The sequence below is a fragment of the Gopherus evgoodei genome, chromosome 5, assembly GCF_007399415.2.
Source record: "Gopherus evgoodei ecotype Sinaloan lineage chromosome 5, rGopEvg1_v1.p, whole genome shotgun sequence".
NCBI lineage: Eukaryota > Metazoa > Chordata > Testudines > Testudinidae > Gopherus > Gopherus evgoodei.
Window position 1 is genome coordinate 125204341 of NC_044326.1, and position 20860 is coordinate 125225200.

General features: G+C 42.1%; 1 protein-coding gene and 1 long non-coding RNA gene across 4 annotated transcripts in view; one reads left to right on the forward strand and one right to left on the reverse strand.

Annotated features, from left to right (window-relative positions):
* ARHGAP24 (Rho GTPase activating protein 24) overlaps nt 1-20860 on the reverse strand; it is a 342415-nt gene that overhangs the window by 54952 nt on the left and 266603 nt on the right. The gene's annotated exons all lie outside the window — the stretch shown is intronic.
* LOC115652625 lies at nt 1183-19259 on the forward strand. The gene is made up of 3 exons (XR_004000702.1): nt 1183-1325; nt 1394-1397; nt 19249-19259. It is a non-coding gene; the product is annotated as an uncharacterized LOC115652625 (long non-coding RNA).

The window sequence follows — 20860 nt, forward strand, 5'->3', positions numbered from 1 at the left end:
TGAGCGTCCTCGGCGGATGGCAATTTTGCAGCCCCGTGCCCTGGTCCCGCGGCTCCGCTGCAGTGGCCGCAGTGATGCCTGCGGAGGGTCCGGTGCTCTGCGGCTCCGGTGGAGCTGTCGCAGTGATGCCTGCGGGCGGTTGACCGGAGCCGCGCGAGGAGCCGATTGTCCGCAGGCACGACTGCGGCAGCTCCACCGGAGCTGCCTGCCGCCCCCTTTGGCAAAATGCTGCCCATCAATTATTCTGGCGCCCTAGGCGATTGCCTAGCCTGCCTAAATGGTAGCGCCGGCCGTGTCCACAGGCACGTCTGCAGAAGGTCCACAGGAGCCACGGGGCCAGCGACCAGCAGAGTGTCCCCCGCGGCGTGCCGCCGTGCTTGGGGCGGCAAAATGGCTAGAGCTGCCCCGATTGTGTTTGTTCACTGGGTGATGACACTGCAAACTAAGGTTGTCATCTACACTACAAATATAAGCAAGTCGGGTGACCCATTTACAACAGATGGTCTCATCAACACTGTGAATTTTAATCATGTTGTAACATGGGAATTGCCAGACTGAATCAAGCCCAAGGTCCATTTGTCCTGTATCCTGTCCGTGACAGTGCCATTTTGGAGGAAGGTGTAAGAACCTCCTAAGAAGGCAGATGTGGGACAATCTGTTTCCAACATTAGATCTCATCTTGATCCCCAATAGTCAGAGATTGGCTCAAGTCCTATAGAATCAATTATCCCAGCTGCAGGGACGACAAAGTCTAAATTAAAGATCTTTCCTCAGAGCAGGCTAGGCTGAGCCATTCAGATGTGTCTCAGGTAAACCATGGCTGAAAGAACAGAGACAGACCGCTACTCCAAGTTTATGGTGTTTTTGAATCACTTGAGTGACAGACAAAGACGAGTCCTTGCAGTAGGTACAGGGCCAGCGCTACCATTTAGGTGACCTAGGCAATGGCCTAGGGCGCCAGAATATTTGGGGGGCGCTATTTTGCCGGGGGGGGGGGGGCGGCATGTGGGTCCGGTGGACCTACCGCCGTCATGCTGGCGGACGGTCCGCTGTTGGAAAGGCTCCGGTGGAGCTGCCGCAGTCATTTCGGCGGACGGTGCGCTGGTCTAAAGGCTCCGGCGGACCTACCGCAGTCATGCCTGCGGCAGGTCCACCGGAGCCTTTAGACCAGCGGACCGCTCGCCGGCATCACTGCGGCAGCTCCACCGGAGCCTTTCCAGCAGCGGACTGTCCGACGGCGTGACTGCGGTAGGTACACCGGACTCGCGGGGGGTGGCGAAATGGCCGTCCGCCTAGGGCGTCAGAAACCCTGGCGCCGCTCCTGAGTAGGTGTTTGGGGGAGGGGCAGGGGGAGGAAATGAGACTTAAGTTTTGCACAGAAGTTGTGATTGAGCTGTGTGATTTTATTGGAGCTATTCATTCTGTTTTAATGCTTGGCTACTACTTTTGCTGTTTTGCCCATGTTTGATCCAAGCATTATCAGGAATTATGTGGATCCTGTAAATTAAAGTACACTGCAAAACTATATCTGCCCTCAGTTTGTATCCACTCACTTCTCTCTCACCAAACAATCATCCCACTCCAGAAGGCCAAACCCTTCTTGCCCACTCAGAGGTTGGAAAAAATGAAAACCATAAGTAAAATATATATATGTGGAGCGCTGTGAATTAACGGAAGCCCTGGCACAACTGCTGAGATTGACCTTATTTATTTTTTCATTACTTCTCATGAGAAACAGACCTGCCCAGTGTAACATCTGTGCAGTAACAGTAGTTTTAATTTTCCCTACCACTCCCCTTTATCTTGGTGCTTGTAGTGCCTCCCCCAGAGCACATCTTTTCTAAGTACATTATATTTTAAACACTTTTATATGTAGTCTAATACGATCCCAAGATTTCCTTTCACTTGACTAACTTAAAAAAGAAAGATTTTTGATCTCGTATCTTGTAAACTTCTACTAACTTGTCTACTTATTAGTACACAAATACAGAGAAAGTCTTATTGTAGCAATCGGGGACTCTGCTCCAGTTGACAGACAAAGAGAGGGAAGAAATAGTTCACTATGCGTATAAATCCTATAGGACAGCGATGCTGTGAAGAAGTGGAGCTGTGAAGGCAGAAAGATACCGACAAAGCAAAGAGAGTGTCCTGGAGCAACCTGGGGAGGTGACAATGGATCTGAGAGGCTGTGAAGAGCTGAGGAAACAAAAGCTGGAGAGAATTGGGGAACATGAGATAGCACTGGAAGGGCCTGGGATTTGAGATAAAGTATCAGAGGCACCAGAGAGGCAAGGAAAACAGAAAACCAGCAAACAAAGCTGCCTGGAGGACTTAAGGGCTCAATCCTGCAAGCTGCTGAGCAACTCCTGGAGGTGCTAAGTGTCTTTATCTCTCACTGATTTCAGAGGGAATTGAGAACACTCATTATCAGTATTGTCAACTTCAAACATTCAAAACTTCAGAGTCAAGCCCTTAAAAATTTGGAGAATGACTTAAAAATAATGAGATTTTTAGACAGAATAAATTTTGGGTTCTACTTATTTGCTTGTGGTTTTGAGCCTTGAGGATTCATATTTTCAACCTTTTCTCCATAACCATGTGGGCAGAAACTTTCGTAAAACAAGTAAGCTGAGGGTCTCATGAAATCATCTGGCTCCACGAGATGGAGCTTTAAGAAAAACTCCGAATATTGCAAGGCTTGTGCTAAAATGAGAGTTGTCAATGCTGCAGCACCATATAGCATCCAGCCCTGAGATAGAGAGTGAAAATAAGTTGCTAAGATCAAAGCCTGGAGTAGTAGAAGAAAGCCCTGAAAGAAAGCACTGAATACGAGGAGACAGGCACTAGAAGAGCAGTGGTGGCCTACTAAGCATAGAGGCCCAGGTGAAGGCCCCAAGGAGCTCACAAAATGGAGAAAAGTAAAGATTGCTCATTTGTCATGTCTAGCTATTTCTAAGTATAACTTGCCTTTTCATTGCAATAAATATTCACCTAATTTTGTACACTAAATTTCTTCCTTTCTCTTTAAATGACACAGACCGTGTGACGTGTGGTGAACTCCTATAACTATCTTGTGCTGAGATGGTGTCTGATCTCATAAACCACAAAGGGTCAGACCTACTTAGGTTCTGGGCTGGGACACCTCAGTGGAGAACCTAGGCTGTTCCAAAAAGTGGAGCAGACTGGAGAGCTGGGTGGAAAATTAAAGATACACTATTCCATGAATTCTGCATCCTTCTGTTATTCATGAACAGATTACAATTTTTTCAAAATCTGCCATACAATTTTCACTAATAATTCTTGGTCTGCAACTCATTCACTGCAGTGTGCTGAAAGTAATCTGCTTATCAATATTGAACTGTTCTGACTGAATCCATAGGTCACATGACGCATTTCTATTCCCTGAGCATAATTCTCAGGAACAGGTTTCTGGTGCAATACTTGTGCTTTGTGTCTTTTAACTTCCCCTGTCTCTGAATATTCTGCAATACTCACATAAAATCTGAGTTTTCCTCTATGGGCCTGATTCACCTTTGTGTTGTTCCGGTTTTAAGTCAGCAGTGTAAAACTGGAGTATATCAAGGTTAAATCAGGCCATATATATAGTTTTCCTTTCCCTCCCCAAAAAACTGAGCACTTGAGGATCTTTGGATAAAAGCTGAGAAGTCTGTGACTCTCCCCTTCTAAGGGAAGAATCGGAAATTCTGCTCTGCTGCAGCTGACTTGTTCAGGTCAAGCTACAATGACCTACAGCTCCCCCACTTAAGTTTGTAAATGTTCCTCAATAATAACTGAAAACAAGGGACTATTTACTAACATTTCTACACTTATACATATCCGTGTGTGGGGAGGAAACAGCAAGCAAGATACCAAGAATATGAGGTGTATGTGGAGCAGACTTTACTATGGACAGTGTTTGTATATCTTCGTGACTACATCGAACAGGTACTGCAGTGGTAGGCATCTTTGAATTCTGTTCAATAGACAAATCCATCTAGAGAGAGCCAGATGCTATAAAACATCAACAATTATTGTTACTATTTCATTTCTAAGCATTTTCAAAAGATGTACCCCAAAATTAGGAAATACTTCTTGTTATTTATTCTTTTCCAAGTCTCAGCTGCTATGAGATTCTGCTGCTAGTATTCAGTCTTGCCAGCTATTATTCAGCATTTGCCTCTATAGCAAAAAGAATATCACAGAGTAGGGGAGGAATGAATGAAAGTCACAGCTGTGCTTTCTGAATATTGTCTTACCAGTGCTGGTGACTCTGAATGTAATATTTACAATTGAGTTTTGGATAGTCTGTTATTCCGAGTTCCAGTAAACTGAATTACCTCTAAATCCTTGATGACAAGTAAGAGATTGGGCTGAGACAGATACACAAATTATAACTTCAGTTATTTTCATCAGAACCACCATGTTATTTACTCGACTCCTGTTCAGATCTCAGTGCATTTTGTCAGTCACAAGGCAATAAGCAAGTAGAGACAGCCAATGTATAAGCCAATCTAACTTGAACCTAGTGTATTACTAACATCATTGCCAGCAAGAACACTGGTTTCAACAGGCACAGTTTCTAAACAATTTACTGTTTTACCCAGTCACTGTTTCAGCTACATATTTTCTTTGGATGCAGCACTAATAAACCTCATAGAACAAGGATAATTAAAATTATTGTTACTATGGTAAAGGAACAGATCTTTAAACACCTGCAGTTGTACTATGACAAATGTTTACTGTTCAGATTCATAGCATCCAAGCTGTTCTTTTGTATTAGTAATCCTGAGCAACAGTCCTCTGCATTAGAGATGCTGTAATTTCATGTGAGCACCCATGGAGTAGTCTAGCGTAAGTGCCTACATGACAAAAGTCTCGTAATAGCAGTTCATTCCCTACTGGGCATTACACTCCATCACGATTTGCCATTCACAGCCTGCTTGGGAAACAGCCAGATACTCGAAACAGGAGAGGGAATTGTAAGCATGCATGAAGCTGTCAAGTGACTGCCATTAGACCCCTCACACTAAGGTCTGATTCAGGAATCGTTTGGAAATGGACCTGTAACACATAGTGAATAACCTGTACTGGTAGCCTCCTACTTAGGTACAATGGTCATAGCTAGGGTGACCAGATGTCCCAATTTTATAGGGACAGTCCCGATATTTGGGGCTTTTTAAAATATGGGCTACTATTACCCCCACTCCTTGCCCCGATTTTTCACATTTGCTGTCTGGACACCCTAGTTATACCTGCAGTCCTGAATCCCCATAATGATTATAGAATAAGATAATAACAACAAGGCTTTAATTATAAGGCAGCACAGCCACATATCAAGATGCTCAGGGTACTGCATAAGCAGTTATGACAAGCCATTTGCAATGGATAGATAAAAACACTGAAACTGTGTTAATAAATCAGAACAAGCAGGGTTGGGGCAGGGGGTTGGGGGTGTGGGAGAGGGTTAGGGGTGCAGAGTCCCGGTGACATTTACTGCAACTCCTGAGAGGCAGCCACCAGGTACCTGCAGTCCCTAGATGTATGGGCGGCCAAAGAAGTTCTGCATGCTGCCCCTGCCCTCAGAGCCGGCTCTGCAGTTCCCATTGGCCAGGACCCAGGAACAGTGGGAGCTGCAGGGGTGGCATCTGCAGGTGTGAGTGCAGTGTGTGGAGCCTCCCTATCCACCAATGCATCTAGGGGCTGCAGGGACCTGCAGCCAGAACCGTTCCTTGGGTAGGGCGAAATGGGGCGACCACCCAGGTCCCACACTTTGGGAGGCCCCGCGCTTCAATAAAATCAGGACTATCCCGATATTTAGCACTTTGTACCATGTCCTGACCGATGTACGACCAGGATGCCATTTGTCCCAATATTCAGATGAGGAGGTGGGTGCAGAGGTGGGGTGGGGGTTGAGCAAGGTGAGGAGTCGAACAGGGAGGCAAGTGGCAGGAAGGCTGGCGGATGAGCAGGGAGGAGAGTGGTGGCTGGGCAGACGGGGGGAGAGGGGAAGAGGGTGTGCCAGATGGACGGCGAGGAGACTAGCGGGGAGGCAAACGGTGGGCAGGTGGGTGAGGAGGTAAATGGCAGGTGGGTTGGTTGCTAGTGAGGAGACAAGCAGCAGACGGGTGGGTGGGGTGGCAAGGGGACTAGCAGGGAGGCTAATTTGTCCTGGGCCCCTCACCCCATTAGGGACAGCCCTGCCTGCGGCTGCTTCTGGGAGCCATGTGGACTCGAGCAGGCAGGGAGCCTGCCTTAGCCCTGGGCCCCTGCTGCACTGCCAACTGCCCTTTTAACAGACTGGTCAGCAGTGCTGACTGGAGTCACCAGGGTCCCTTTTCAACCGGGGGTTCCGGTTGAAAACTGGACACCTGGCAACCCTACTCGTTCTGTTCAGACACTTCCTTGTTTCTCTCCTCTTCTGTGAGACCCTGCTATTGCCACTACACTTGACTCGGTCCTATCTTTTTCTCTCCTAGTGCCATTCCCAAACATAGAAACTTCCTCTTCCAACTCTCCATCTCAATGCTCCTTCAAGAGCCATTTAATCTCCTCTCTTTAAGGGAGAGAGAGAAAGCAGATCGAGTTCAGTGGTCCACATACACCAATGATCATAAAAAGAGGCCTGGGAGAAGCTGTGATCTCTACCCAAAGAGATGCTGCAGAAGACAGAGTGGGCTCTGTGTTGGCAATGAGCGAACTCCTCACACCTTATGCTGCTGGTAAACAGATACACAGTTTCAAAATCCCTTTTTTTTTTAATTCTTGTTCATCACAGCAATATATCTTGCATTAGAGTCTAGTGCAAGAACTAATTTGAAATTGATTATCTTAAAATGTCAGCTCCTCGGTGCATGTTTGTATTGTATTTCAGCTGGTGGAAGACTTACAGTAAGAAAAGGTCCACAGCCTAAGGAAAGCCTTTTAAGTGTGAACTTAGCCAAAGAGACTAGGGTGACTTACCAATATTCATTCACATTCAGTCAGCGAATTTGGCAAGCCAAGATACTAAAGAAGTTACAAGAGAGATGAGTTTGCCCCAGGTGACCTTTCAGATTTGCAGAATCTAACAAGACAGACATTCAAGGAGCTCATAATCATTTCAACTGTCAACAAATACTCATTAAGCTATCTGTGCTCCAGTAATATGAAATACTGAACCTTCAGTTGATAACAATCTCGACTGTATCTTGCAAGCTTGGACATAATTTTGTCTGCACAATGCAGCAGAACAACAGCAGCAAAAAAACTGATTTAATATAAATAATTTTGAACAGCTAGGTTCTGGTGCTCCCTTCTTAAAAACCAGCCAGAAGAAATAATAATGCAAAACACTTTTTGATTATGAGCTTATTTCCTTGTATAATTAAACTATCAAATTACTGCTGCCAGTTATAATTGGATCGACCTCTTTTAATGGTTTCAGCTTGTCTGGGCTGGTGTCCCCACTATCAATCTCATATTGACAAGCAGATAGTATTTTTTTTTAAAAGCTGACAGTTAAAACAAAAGTGCTCCAAAGAGTATTAATATGCTGTATTTCTTTTTTAAAAAGTCAAAGAAAGATGCTATTTTTAAAAACTCGATAGACAAGATACCTTTCTTTTTCTTACCAACCTTCGGAGAAAAACAGGTCAGTTCCTCTTACCTATATACAGTTGATCTTCCAGCTCAAAGAATTTTAGAGTCAAACTCTTATGCAGGTGTTGAGCAGCATTTCCAAACTTTATGTATAACTGAAACTGAAACTGTGCACTGAGGTGGGTCCAAACATAAATATACTGGTGGGAATTTGTGGGAGCAACCAACCACTTCAGTTCATATCTGATTTCAAACACACTAATAAATAGCAATAATAGTTCTGTCTTACATTACACATCTTTCATCACAAAGAATTAAATTGTTTTTCAAACACAGCAAACACATACTTTGCACAGGCATCATTTCAGCCACTAGTGAAATACAGCAGCTGTTTAATAATGCAATAATGCAAAGGCACACTAAACAACAGTTTATAATAGAAATTGAAGAAGATTGAAATGGAGGGCAAATTTAGATAGAATATAACTACTCAATTTAAAATCTGGCCAGGACACCAGAATTAAAGATCTTGGATCTTTTAAAAAGTGACATGAGATCTTCAGCAACCAGGTCAGGAGGTTTATTTTACAACTCATGCAAAACCAGGCTTCTCTTGCAACACAACTGTTAACACCATGCTGGGCATTTGTTCAGCCCAGAATCAGAAGGAAGACCGACACAGAACTGATGACCAACATCACTGTCTGGCCACCTTAAGTGATTCTTTGAGCTTTGTGGTTCAAGTGCCGATTTGGCCTGGATTCTGAGATCCGACAAGTTCGGGCCATAGTCCATTATTATTACCGGTTATTTACAGAGCATCAAAAGTGTGCTGTATGTTCTGCAAATGTGCATGGATCATAACACATGTAATAGGGAAGCTGAATTTGGTTCTCTTTCCCTGAACATATGGAACACACAGTTATTGGTAGCCTGAATGGCTATTTTTTAGATTCTCCAGTAACAGGACAAATGTGAAAATTAATTTTAATATGTGAATTTAGAGTGAACAGATCCATGCAAAAATAGGAACAAAGAATGTTCCTGTGTTGGGTGTTTTCAGTGTAATACCTGATTCTCCATCAAACTTGATACTTTACAGATAATACTAATGCTCTTTTCAGACTTCTTAGGTTGTTGCTGTGACTCTCAATAAAAGGAATCTGCCACAGGGCCAGCTGTGGAGAAGAAATTGATCTGTAAGGGTATGTCTACACTGCAGTAAAAAAACCCACAACACCAAGTTTCAGAGCCCAGGTCAGCTGACTCAGGCTTGTAGGGTTTGGGTTACCCGGCTACACGTCTAAAAACTGCAGTATAGAGGCTCAGGATGGAGCCTGGGCTCTGAGACCTTCCCCCGTTGCCAGGTTTCAGAGCCCGGACTCCAGTCCTAGCCCAAACTTCTAGACTGCAATTTTATAGCCCTACAGCCTGAGCCGTGTGAGCCCACATCAGATGGCTCAGACTGGCTGTGGCCATGCTGCAGGTGTTTTTATTGCAGTGTAGACATACCCTAAGTTTTGTTTCTTATCCACAGCATTTGTTTCTATTTCCTTGATAGAGTCTTAACTGAACTCAGACTCTATATGCCAAAGAGAGAAACTGAAACATTTTCAGTAAAAAAGCAACAGCTCAAAGCTTCTTAATTACTTATAGTCACCAGAGGCCATCTGTGAACACTCAGGAATCAATTCTGCTGAGATGAAAGACTTTAGGGTACAATTTGCAAAAGCTCTTACGTGACTTAGGAGCCTAACTCCCATTTTCAAAAGTGACTTAGGAACCTAAATCATATTGACTTTTCATGAGCCATATGCTCTTAAAGCCAGGAGCTGTAAAGGTATTTAAGTGCTGCTGCTCTTAGGTTACAGTGCCTAACTGATTTAGGAGCCTACAACTAATTTCCAAAAGGGATTTGGGCACTTGGGAGCCAAAATCCCATTAATAGGCAATGGGATTTATGCAAAGTGCCCAAGTCCATTTTGAAAAATGAACTTGTAAATTCCTTAGGCAATTTTGAAAATTTTACCCTTTGTAAAACAGTGTCTGTGTACAAGGGCCTGAACCAAAACCTCCGATCTGAATTCTGGATCTGGATTTCATATCTAAATTTTCATATCTTCAAGGGTCACAACCAAAATTCCGGGATGTAGATACTCCCAAACTTGTCTGTACAAAGTCCAATTCCAAGTCCAGCCTCCTCAGATGTTGAGGTGATCAGATCTGGCCCACCGTACAGACAGGTGTGAGCTATGAATGTGGAGCTGTACTTGGATGTGAAGTTTTGGTTACAGCCCATCACTAGGTTTTTGCTAAGAACATCAAGTTTAAACTAAGAGCCCGGCATCATTGAGGGCCGTACCTTTTCTGGAATCTAAAAGAAACCTACTGACAGCTAGAGCGTTACCAAAAACAAGTCCCAAACATGCCATCACAAGGAACCTAAGGCTGTGATTTAAGAATTTAGCCCAGATCTCAGACTGCATTGAAGCCAATTCACACCATGCAATGAAGCCAACACAAAGCAGTCCTAACTTGGCTGGCCAGTCATTGGATCTGTACAGATCAATCCTCTGATACTGGTTAAAAAGTGACATGGACAAAAATGATAAATTAATCTACACAGGAGACCGATTAATGTTAGGCAGGAGGCTAGATTTAACAAAAAGTAGTTGAAAGATAAATAAATTCAGGAAATATTTTGGGTTGGTTTATAATTTTGTTTCCCTTCACTTTGTTTATAGAATTAAATGGTTTCTCTTGACCAACACTCAAGGACACTGAAAAGGACACTTGGGGATATGGCTAAGGCACTCATGTACAGTGGTGATGGCCATGATAAAGCCACCTAAATGGAATGGGAGAAAACAAAATCAAACAAAAAATAGAAGTAGAAGATCTGCAAGAGCATTTTGACGGAACAACTTGATATTGCAATTTTTGCTTGCCTTCCTCCTCCTCGCTCATGAATGGTGGATGGATTCTGGTTATCTCACATTGTAACTACCATATTCTCAATGCCTCTATTTTTAAATGGATAAATAAAAATAATTTGTTTTGGCAACTGCAGCATGGGTACCAATGAAATATGAGATGTCAGATAACAATACTCTTGATCATATAGGCTACAATTAGAGAATGAGGTCATGCATCTTTTTGTAATAATATCTGCTTTTTTGAATAGAAGAATGTTTGCCATTTGCTGTATCTTTTCATCCTATATATTTCACCAAAACCAGTTTAATCAGAGAGATATCTACGAAAGACTTCAGACCAAATTCACAACAGGCTTCTGTGTGGCCAGTGGAATTGCAACTCCTTACACCAGTGAATTTGGCTTGATATGTTCATTTAAAATAAAATGTGTTTCTATAACAAAAAATAAATTAATCAAGTAGAGAGGAACTTAGTGGTTTCTCTTTGCAAGAGTTGTTTTCAAGAGTTTGCACTGCTTAAAGTTCTGTTTTGAAAAATTCAGAACTCAACTCGGCCAAAAACATTCATGTGACTTGGGTTAAAAATCCTATGAAACCACAAAGTTCCTTAGATTTCCAAGGAAATCCATAAATTGGTACAGGTTCACCACAGATGTATAAAAGCTTGGTGACTTCCTTTGGGCATGCAAATATTAATGTCTATTATATTATCGATTTCAAGGACCTGCAGTTTCAATCCTCTGCCACCTCTTGTACTCGTATACACATACACACGCTTTTTCTCTTTGCGTGTTCATTAACACTTGCACATGTCATTTAAAGAGTGTAATAGTAGCACACACGTGCATGTTAGCACCAGGTCCATTTTGTGGGTCAAATGATTTGTACAAGTATTGCACTAACAGAAGGACTCACATAAACATTAACAGTATTAGCAGGTGATTACACCAACTGCAAGCATGAGTATATGTATGTGCAAATTGATTGTGCACCTCAGCACCTTGCTGAAAATGTATCCCCATATATTTGCAATTCATTTTTTCATTAAGTTCTTTGAAGGGGTCAACAAAAGGGGACACAGCGGATCCAGTGGACATAGTGTACTTAGATTTCCAGAAAGCCTTTGACAAGGTCTCTCACCAAAGGCTCTTACGTAAATTAAGTTGTCATGGGATAAGAGGGAAGATCCTTTCATGGTTTGAGAATTGGTTAAAAGACAGGAAACAAAGGGTAGGAATAAATGGTAAATTTTCAGAATGGAGAGGGGTAACTAGTGGTGTTTCCCAAGGGTCAGTCCTAGGACCAATCCTATTCAACTTATTCATAAATGATCTGGAGAAAGTGGTAAACAGTGAGGTGGCAAAGTTTGGAGATGATACTAAACTGCTCAAGATAGTTAAGATCAAAGCAGACTGTGAAGAACTTTAAAAAGATCTCACAGAACTAAGTAATTGGGCAACAAAATGGCAAATTTAATATGGATAAATGTGAAGTAATGCACATTGGAAAAAATAACCCCAACTATACCCACAATATGATGGGGGCTAATTTAGCTACAACAAATCAGGAAAGAGATCTTGGAGTTATCGTAGATAGTTCTCTGAAGACATCCATGCAGTGTGCAGCAGCAGTCAAAAAAGCAAACAGGATGTTAGGAATCATTAAAAAAAGGAGAGAGAATAAGATGGAGAATATCTTATTGCCCTTATATAAATCCATGGTACGCCCACATCTTGAATACTGCATACAGATGTGGTCTCCTCATCTCAAAAAAGATATACTGGCATTAGAAAAGGTTCAGACAAGGGCAACTAAAATGATTAGGGGTTTGGAATGGGTCCCATATGAGGAGAGATTAAAGAGGCTAGGACTTTTCAGCTTGGAAAAGAGACTAAGGGGGGGGGATATGATAGAGGTATATAAAATCATGAGTGATGTAGAGAAAGTGAATAAGGAAAAGTTATTTACTTGTTCCCATAATATAAGAACAAGAGACCATCAAATAAAATTAATGGGCAGCAGGTTTAAAACAAATAAAAGGACGTTCTTCTTCACAAAGCACACAGTCAACCTGTGGAACTCCTTGCCTGTGGAAGTTGTGAAGCCTAAGACTATGACAGGGTTTAAAAGAGAACTAGACACATTCCCGGAGGTTAAGTCCATTAATGGCTATTAGCCAGGATGGGGTAAGGAATGGTGTCCCTATCCAGAGGGTGGAGATGGTTGGCAGGAGACAGCGCACTTGCTCATTACCTGTTCTGTTCATTCCCTCTGGGACACCTGGCATAGGTCACTGTCGGTAGACAGGATATTGGGCTGGATGGACCTTTGGTCTGACCCATTATGGCCGTTCTTATGTTCTGAAGCATCAATAAATGCACATAATAAGTAAGATCAATTGGAGAACAGTTTTGTGAGACAACTATTTTTTCCTCTAAAAATCATCTTCATTATGTAAGTTAGAATAGATGAGACAAAAGTTACATGCAGCCTAGAACCACTTGAGCCTCGATTCATCTCTGGTTTGTTCCTTTTTTAAAAAGTCCAGTGATGTGAGAAGCAATCATTCAATGACCAAATTAATCAGCGACAACCTGAAAAACACGGGCAGATTATTGACACACGCTCAGCAAACATTCACTAGCACTGAAGAGACAACATCTACCCTGCACACAATCATTAACCCTCACAGGCAGAATAGAGCCTGAACCAGAGGAAAGGCTACTTCGGCTGGAATTTCAAAGGGGCCCAAAGGAGTTACCTGACTAGCTCCTGACTGTCAGTAGGTGTTGGGCCCTTAACTCTCAAACTCCTTTTAAAATCCCCTCCTTTGGCTCACCACCAACATGACCGCAGTTTAAAGCACTTCCTAATCTTCCCAAGATGCAGAACACATCTACGCAGATCCAGCAAGTTAACATGAGTTTGTGATATATTACGCATCTAACAGGAAAGGGTGAATAATTTCACATGAAGAAAAATATTTTAGTGATGTTAAATAGGGTTCTCAAACAATTACTCTGAAATGCTAGATAATTAAATGGAGAATGGGATTCTTAAACAGCCCTGTATAAGTTAGAGGATCACACTTCTGTAAGAGACTTTAAAATTTCAATAAAAAGGTTATCACTCACCATTCTTATTATTCATATTGTGGTAGCACCCAAAGGCCTAGGTAAAAAGGGGCACCCCCTTAGGGATGGGCAGTGTACAATCTGAGAGCAAGACAAGGTTCCTGCCCTGAGAACAAGGCTTTATCATACGGGCAGAAATGGAAATGCTGAAATAATAGTTTATTATAGTTAAACATTTGCCAACTGTTACAACAACTTTACCACTGATTCATCCTATCTGAAGTGTAAGGGAAACTGTTACATTTCAGATAGCACTATATATGATGGCAAATGCTGATCTTTTTGAATGGTCACCACCTCCAAAAAGACATTTGTCACAGTATTCATAATGTGGCCAGAACTGGAAAGTACCAGAAACTTCATAAGAGAGCCTGTTCTTGACAGATTTCCAGCATGATGTCTAGAACTAAGTGGCTAGGACAAGTTTCAGATAAGCATGCAAACTGTTTGATGCTTGTCCAAACTAAACCTCAGAACCTTTTGAAGTACACCTGACTGCTCACAAAAGAGCAGGGGGAGGGTAAACCTGGAGAATGTGGCACTCTGAGCCGAAGCAAGGAATGTGCAGGTATGGGAACACTCAAGAACTGGACAGAAATAACTTTAAATCTGAAACAGTAACTTACAGTACAGTCTCCTTTACTTCTTTGACTGTCCAACTGTTACCCAGTAAAGTCCCCCCAGTCATGTTAAAGGGTACAATCATCTCCTGCACACTATCACTCCTGCCTCTCACTCCTCCTCATGCTTCACTGTCTGCATTGAATTGTGCTCCTGGTCTGTCAGACAAGAGCCACGATGAATAGTCCCATCTTCCCACATCTCTCCCCTCCCAATGGTCCAGTTTGGAACAGTAACAATCCCTGCTCATTTTAAGTTTCCCATCCAGTTTAACATAGTTTTAAACATTTATACAGAATAGGGATATAATTAACCTTTATATAAATACATACCCACACAAAACACATTCTTCCATGTCCTTACAATGGTATGAATTCCAAACACAACCATGATGAACTCCAAAATTACATGATCAATTTTTGCTGTGGTTCTCAAGCGCATACATTATCTGCTTGCATTACCAAGCACACACCGAACACCTGATAAAGTCCTGGACATTTGTGTTTCTGTAACACTAGAAAAAAGTTATGACTTCTAAGAAAAAAACCTGCATTGCTGGCCAGAAGATTGAAAATTCATCATTTTGGCAAATGGAGAGAAACGAGAAATTGGTTTTCACCTAAAATTATTTTGCTATGGCAAAAAACACCGTTGGAAAAAAACAACACGACACCTGAAGCCAAAACACTGTTTTTGTTGGGTTAGATTCACTCCCTGCTGGAACAGGAAGGGAAAAATTGCAAGTCCCTGCACCACATCAAGACCGTCTATGTCAATTATTTTTATCTGAAGCAAATTCTTAAACATACAAGAATATAAGGGTTTATAAAGGAAAGTGTTACACAATTTCTGTGCCTTCACTGTAGACTTAATTCGAGTTATCTGCACTTGAGTTACTTGAATACCAGCAGCCATATTATGAAATAATACTCAAGTTGCTGTGTACACAGCTTGCGTGTGGCACATCTCATGGTTCTTTGCACTGCAGTAAACTGAGACACTTTATGAATTCTTTTCCCAGTGAATTCTGGAAGAACTTGTCTGTCCTTTGGCTACATAGGACTGTGCGAAGGCATTGGCGGACTAGCAGCACTCAAGTGGAGCTAGCCTAAGTCCATATTGCAGAGCGGCCATATCAGCAGCTCACGAATTTTTGCTAACTCAAGCTTTAGTCTATCTATCCCTCTCTCCTTCCCCTCCCACCCAACTTGAGTTAAAAGCGCCACCACACTAAAACTGAGGCTTTGTGTGTGTGTTCACAAGAGCTAAATTATCGGAGTTAACTTTTCTGTGAAGACAAGCCCCAAGAGAGACAAATGCACAACAATAAAACTCATCTCAATGAGCATCGTAGCATCTCACAATGTTAATACAACTGTATTTCAACTTTCCAATGGTGTCAGATTTCTAGAACACTGTGCATCATTAAAAACTGGAAGTCAAAGCCTAGTGAGGAAAATAGAAAGGAGCATAACGCTGGTAAGTCAAGTGTAAAAGTATAATAAGGAAGGACAAGGAAGAATTTGAAGAGTATCTAGCTAAAGACACAAAAACTAACATCAAATATGGCAAGAAGCCTGCCAAACAATCAGAGGAACCACTGAATAATCAGGGTGCTAAAGGACCACTCAAGAAAGACAAGGTCATTGCAGAGAAGCTAAATGAATTCTTTGCATTGGTCTTCCACACACCTGAGCCATTCTTTTTAAAAGACAAATCTGAGGAATTGTCCCAGATTCATGTGTCAATAGAGAAGGTTTTGGAACAAATTGATAAATTAAACAGTAATAAGTCACCAGAAATGGATGGCATTCACCCAAGAATTCTGAAGAAACTCAAATATGAAACTGCAGAACTATTAACTGTGGTATGTAACCTACTGCTTAAACCAGCCTCTGTTCCAGATAACTGGCAGGTAGCTGATATAACACCTTTAAAAAAATTGGTTCCAGATGTGTCCTGGCACTTACAGGCCAATAAGTCTAACTTCAGTACCAGGTAAACATACTGGCTGAAACTATAGTAAAGAACAGAATTATCAGCAACATAAATGAAAGTAATATGTTAGTGAAGAGTCAACATGGCTTTTGAAAAGGGAAATCATTGCTCACCAATCTATTACAATTCTTTGAGGGTGTCAACAAGCATGTGGACATGGGTAATCCAGTGGAAACATTGTACTTGGATTTTCATAAAGCCTTTGACAAGCTCCCTCACTAAAGGCTCTTAAGCAAAGTAGGCAGTCATGGGACTGGAGGAAAAGTCCTCTCATGGATCAGTAACTGGTTAAAAGATAGGAAACAAAGGATAGGAATAAATGGTCACTTTTCAAAATGGAGAGAGGTTAATAGAGGGGTCCCCCGGGGATCTGTATTGGGACCAATTCTGTTCAACATATTCATAAATGATCTGCAAAAGAGGTGAGCAGTGAAGGGGCAAAATTTGACACAAAATTGCTCAAGATAGTTAAGTCCAAAGCTGACTGCGAAGAGTTGCAAAGGAATCTCACAAAACTAGGTAACTAGGCAACTAAATGGCAGTGTTCATAAATGCAAAGTAATGCACACTGGAAAATATAATCCCAACTATACATACAACATGATGTAGTCTAAATTAGTTGTTACCACTCAGTGAAGAGATTTTGGAATCATCATGAATAGTTCTCTGAAAACACCCGCTCGATGTGTAGTAGAAGTCAAAAAATCCAACAGAATGTTAGGAACCCCTTGGAAAGGGATAGATAAAGACACAAAATGTCATAATGTCATTATATAAACCCATGGTATGCCCATACCTTGCATAGTGTGTGCAGTCTGGTTGTCCCAGCTCAAAAAAATATATATTGGAATTGGAAAGGTCCAAACGTGGACAACAAAAATGATTTGGGGTATTGAACAGCTTCCATATGAAGAGAGATTAAAAAAACAGACATTCAATTTAGAAGAGAGATTATAAAGAGGGGGGGATATGATAGAGATCTATAAAATCATGAATGGTGTGGAGAAAATGAATAAGGAAGTATTATTTACCCATTCACATAACACAAGCAGCAGGGGTCACCTAATGAAATTAATAGGCAGCCTTAAAACAAACATAAGGAAGTCATTCTTCACACAATGCACAGTCTGTGGAACTCATTGTCAGAGAGAATGCTGTGAAGGCCAAAAGTATAATCGGGTTCAAAAAAGAATGAGGTAAGTTCTTGGAGGATCGGTCCATTACAGAATATTAGCCAAGATGGTCAGGGAAGTAACCACATGCTCTGGGTGTCCCTAAATCTATGACCACCAGAAGTTGGGACTGTATGGCTGGGGATGGATCACTCAAAATTGTCATGTTCTGTTCATTCTCTCTTAAGCATCTGGCACTGGCCACTGTTGGAAGACAGGATACTGGGCCAGATGGACCATTGGTCTGATCCAGTAAGGCCGTTCTTATATAGTAAGGGTTAGATCATCAGTTTGCCATCTAGCCCATAAAAATGGGCAGCTTGTTGCATTTTCTTTGTAGAAGTTTGGGAAGGAGACTGTAATCTGTGGTGTCTTGCTACTTTAGAAAGACAGTAAACTGCATACACTTCTCCTGACAAGGTGGCATAACTGTACTGCCTTGATGCACTATGGGTGTGTGCTTTCCTTGTGCCCAGGAAGTGGCAGTGAGATGCATCATTGCACAAAAGTAAGGGCACATTATGTCCCCTTTACTTCATTTCATCAGTGAGCAGCATGGGCCACAATTTGGTCCTTAGTGGCTACCCATTCCCCTATTAATCATTCAGGGACAGATTCTACAAGCCATGCTCAAACTGAGTAATAATTATTTGCAACTGATCTACCTGACCACCACTGAATGTCCTTTGGAATCTGGACTTCATATAGTGGAGTCTCTAGAAAAAACGTCATGCATACAGATTTAGCCAATCTCTGCTTGAGTTACATAGAGAGGGTAGTGATGGCCAAATCTCAAAAGGTTTGGAGGGCATCATTGGGATAAGTTCCGAAAGGTTAAATGATGATGATGACGATGACAATATCTTGCACTTCCATGGCAACTTTCATGTGAGTTTTTGAAAACACCCCACAAACAATTAATCCTCACAGCACCATTGTGTAGTAGGGAAGTAACATCATCTCACTTTACAGATAGGGAAACCAAAGCAGCAATAAGTTAAGTGGTTTGCTCAGAGACAGAAGAAATCTGTGGAGCAGTTGGGAAAAGCAGCACATCGCCTGGCTCCTAGAGCTGTGCTTCAGTTATAAAAACCTTTCCCCTGGCCTTACCCTAATTAAGCCTCTTGGATATAAAAATTAGGACAGGGAGTCCTTCTGAATTTTTTAAGCAGTTTTTAGAGCAAATTTACTTTGGCTTTGTTCATGCCCCTCCAGTGTTCACTTTTCATAAATATTCTACTGTGAATGAATTTCCTGGCAACAATGTTCACAGGAACACAGCTATAATTAAATATATGGTAGTATTTGTGGAAAGCAAATTTGAAGTTGTAAACACAAGTATTTACAGAAAAATATTTGCAGTTATTATTCATCTAATAGGTCTGAATATTGCATTAAGATGAGAGAATCCCTGTTTGCTTGTGCACAGTTTGCAAACAGAGAAAGAGGCAACATTTATTGAAAATATGATTTACTACACATTATTCAGCCAGCTCTACCTAATAGATACCTTCTGGCATGGGCTTTTGTTCAATATGAAATTAAACTGATCACATTCCTGGTGTCTGAAATGCAAAAATCTGAATGCCATCAACATTAAAAATTACCTCATAAAACAAAAATACTGGAAAGTTAAACTGACTGTAATGAACAGAATATTTAACTGCCAACTGCTTTTTTCATGCTTAGGAAGCCAGTTCACAATGAACTGCATGAGGAATGAGCTGAATCACTACTGACTGCCCTTCTAAGACAACAAGCTTTATTAATACCCCCAGCCCATGCCAGCACCACAGCTAGTCTGTCAAGACCAGCTGCTGGCCTGTGAGATGGAGACAGAAGCCCCAGAATTCTTCCTTCTCCTGAAGCTCACCCACTTACTATGGAGAATATGTGCTGCAGAAGAGGAAGGCAGGGCTGGGAGATGAGAGCAAAAAGAAGGGCATTCTTTAACAGGCTCCATGCTGGGATTGCCTTGAATGAAAATGCTGTGAGATTTAACAACAAAACCTCCACAACACAAAAGCAGTTTCTATTGTTGTTTGGTTACAATATAAATGCAGTTGCTTTTCTAATCCATTTTCTACAGTACATAGAACAATAGGAACTAGATGAATGTGCATAATTCAGTCCCACCCTTCTGCATCCCAGAGCCCACCCTGCAGGCCCTCACCCCTCCACCCACACCCCAACCCCCTGTCACAGCCTGGAGCCCCCTCCCGCATCCTGGAACTCATTTCTGGCCCCACCCCAGAGCCCGCTCCCCCAGCTGGAGCCATCACCCCCTCCCGCATCCCAACCTCCAATTTCGTGAGCATTCATGGCCCGTCATACAATTTGTAGCCGATGTAGCCCTCGGGCCAAAAAGTTTGCCCACCCCTGCACTAAGTAGACTATTCTTATTGTGAAAGACATCAAATAGCACCATTATGCATTGTTTTACAGATAGTTTTTTTCTTAGTGTGCAGCCATTGTTCCATCTTTGAAAAAATGCGGCATTTTTGTTAATTTTGTGTTGGTGTTTCTTTTTGGAGCAGCTGTGGCAAGCAGCAAGGGAGTTTGCTCTTTGCCTTAAATTCTGTAACTAGAGTCCATTCTTGCAGCACAGTTGCTCTCTAAGAACTAGGCACTGGTGTTTTGGCTGAGATTGTTGAAAGAGGGAACTGCCTGCATGCTGTTTGACCACCTCTGATCAAGGACCAGTGTATACAGTGTTAAAAAAACAAATTGCACTAAGAAAACACAACCTTTGCATCCCTCTTCCAGTAGGAAGCCAACGTAGAAGACTCTGAAATTTGCTACTCTCTGGCAACGGAACATATCCTGTAACATTTCTTAGACAGAGGTTAATTATGAAAGAAATAATTTCCTTTATCTGTTTCAGTCAAGAATATTCTTGTTGATCAAAGTACAACATAGAAATGGGTGAAATGGTCCCAATTGTTCCCAAAGATCTACCCACTATACCCTGTTATTTTTGTGAATGACTGGCAGGATCACTGGATTCTACCTTTCGCTTTACTATTAACTTGCTATGGGGCAAATCTCACCCTTCCTTGCTCCTCAAGTGTGATAGATCCTCAACGTAGTGGAAACAGTGATACTGGGATGCCCCAGTGGAAAGCTTATGCAGGGACCCCGCACTTGCTGTGCACCAAAGAGCTCTTCTTCTCAATGCTTCTTGCCCCTTAATGCACATTATGGTTCAAGGAGACACATCTAGTAGATACAGATCATCTGGTTCCCCCCCCACCCCATCCATGCCCCTCCGTTCCCCCAGCCCAGTGCAACTAGCAGAGCTAAATTGGCACAACTTCCTCCCTGGCTCAAGCTGTGCACCGGAAAGAGGACTTGGTCCTGTGTAACCACTGTTAAGTCATTTCAACTGTATGCCTCAGTTTACCATATATAAAATAGTAAC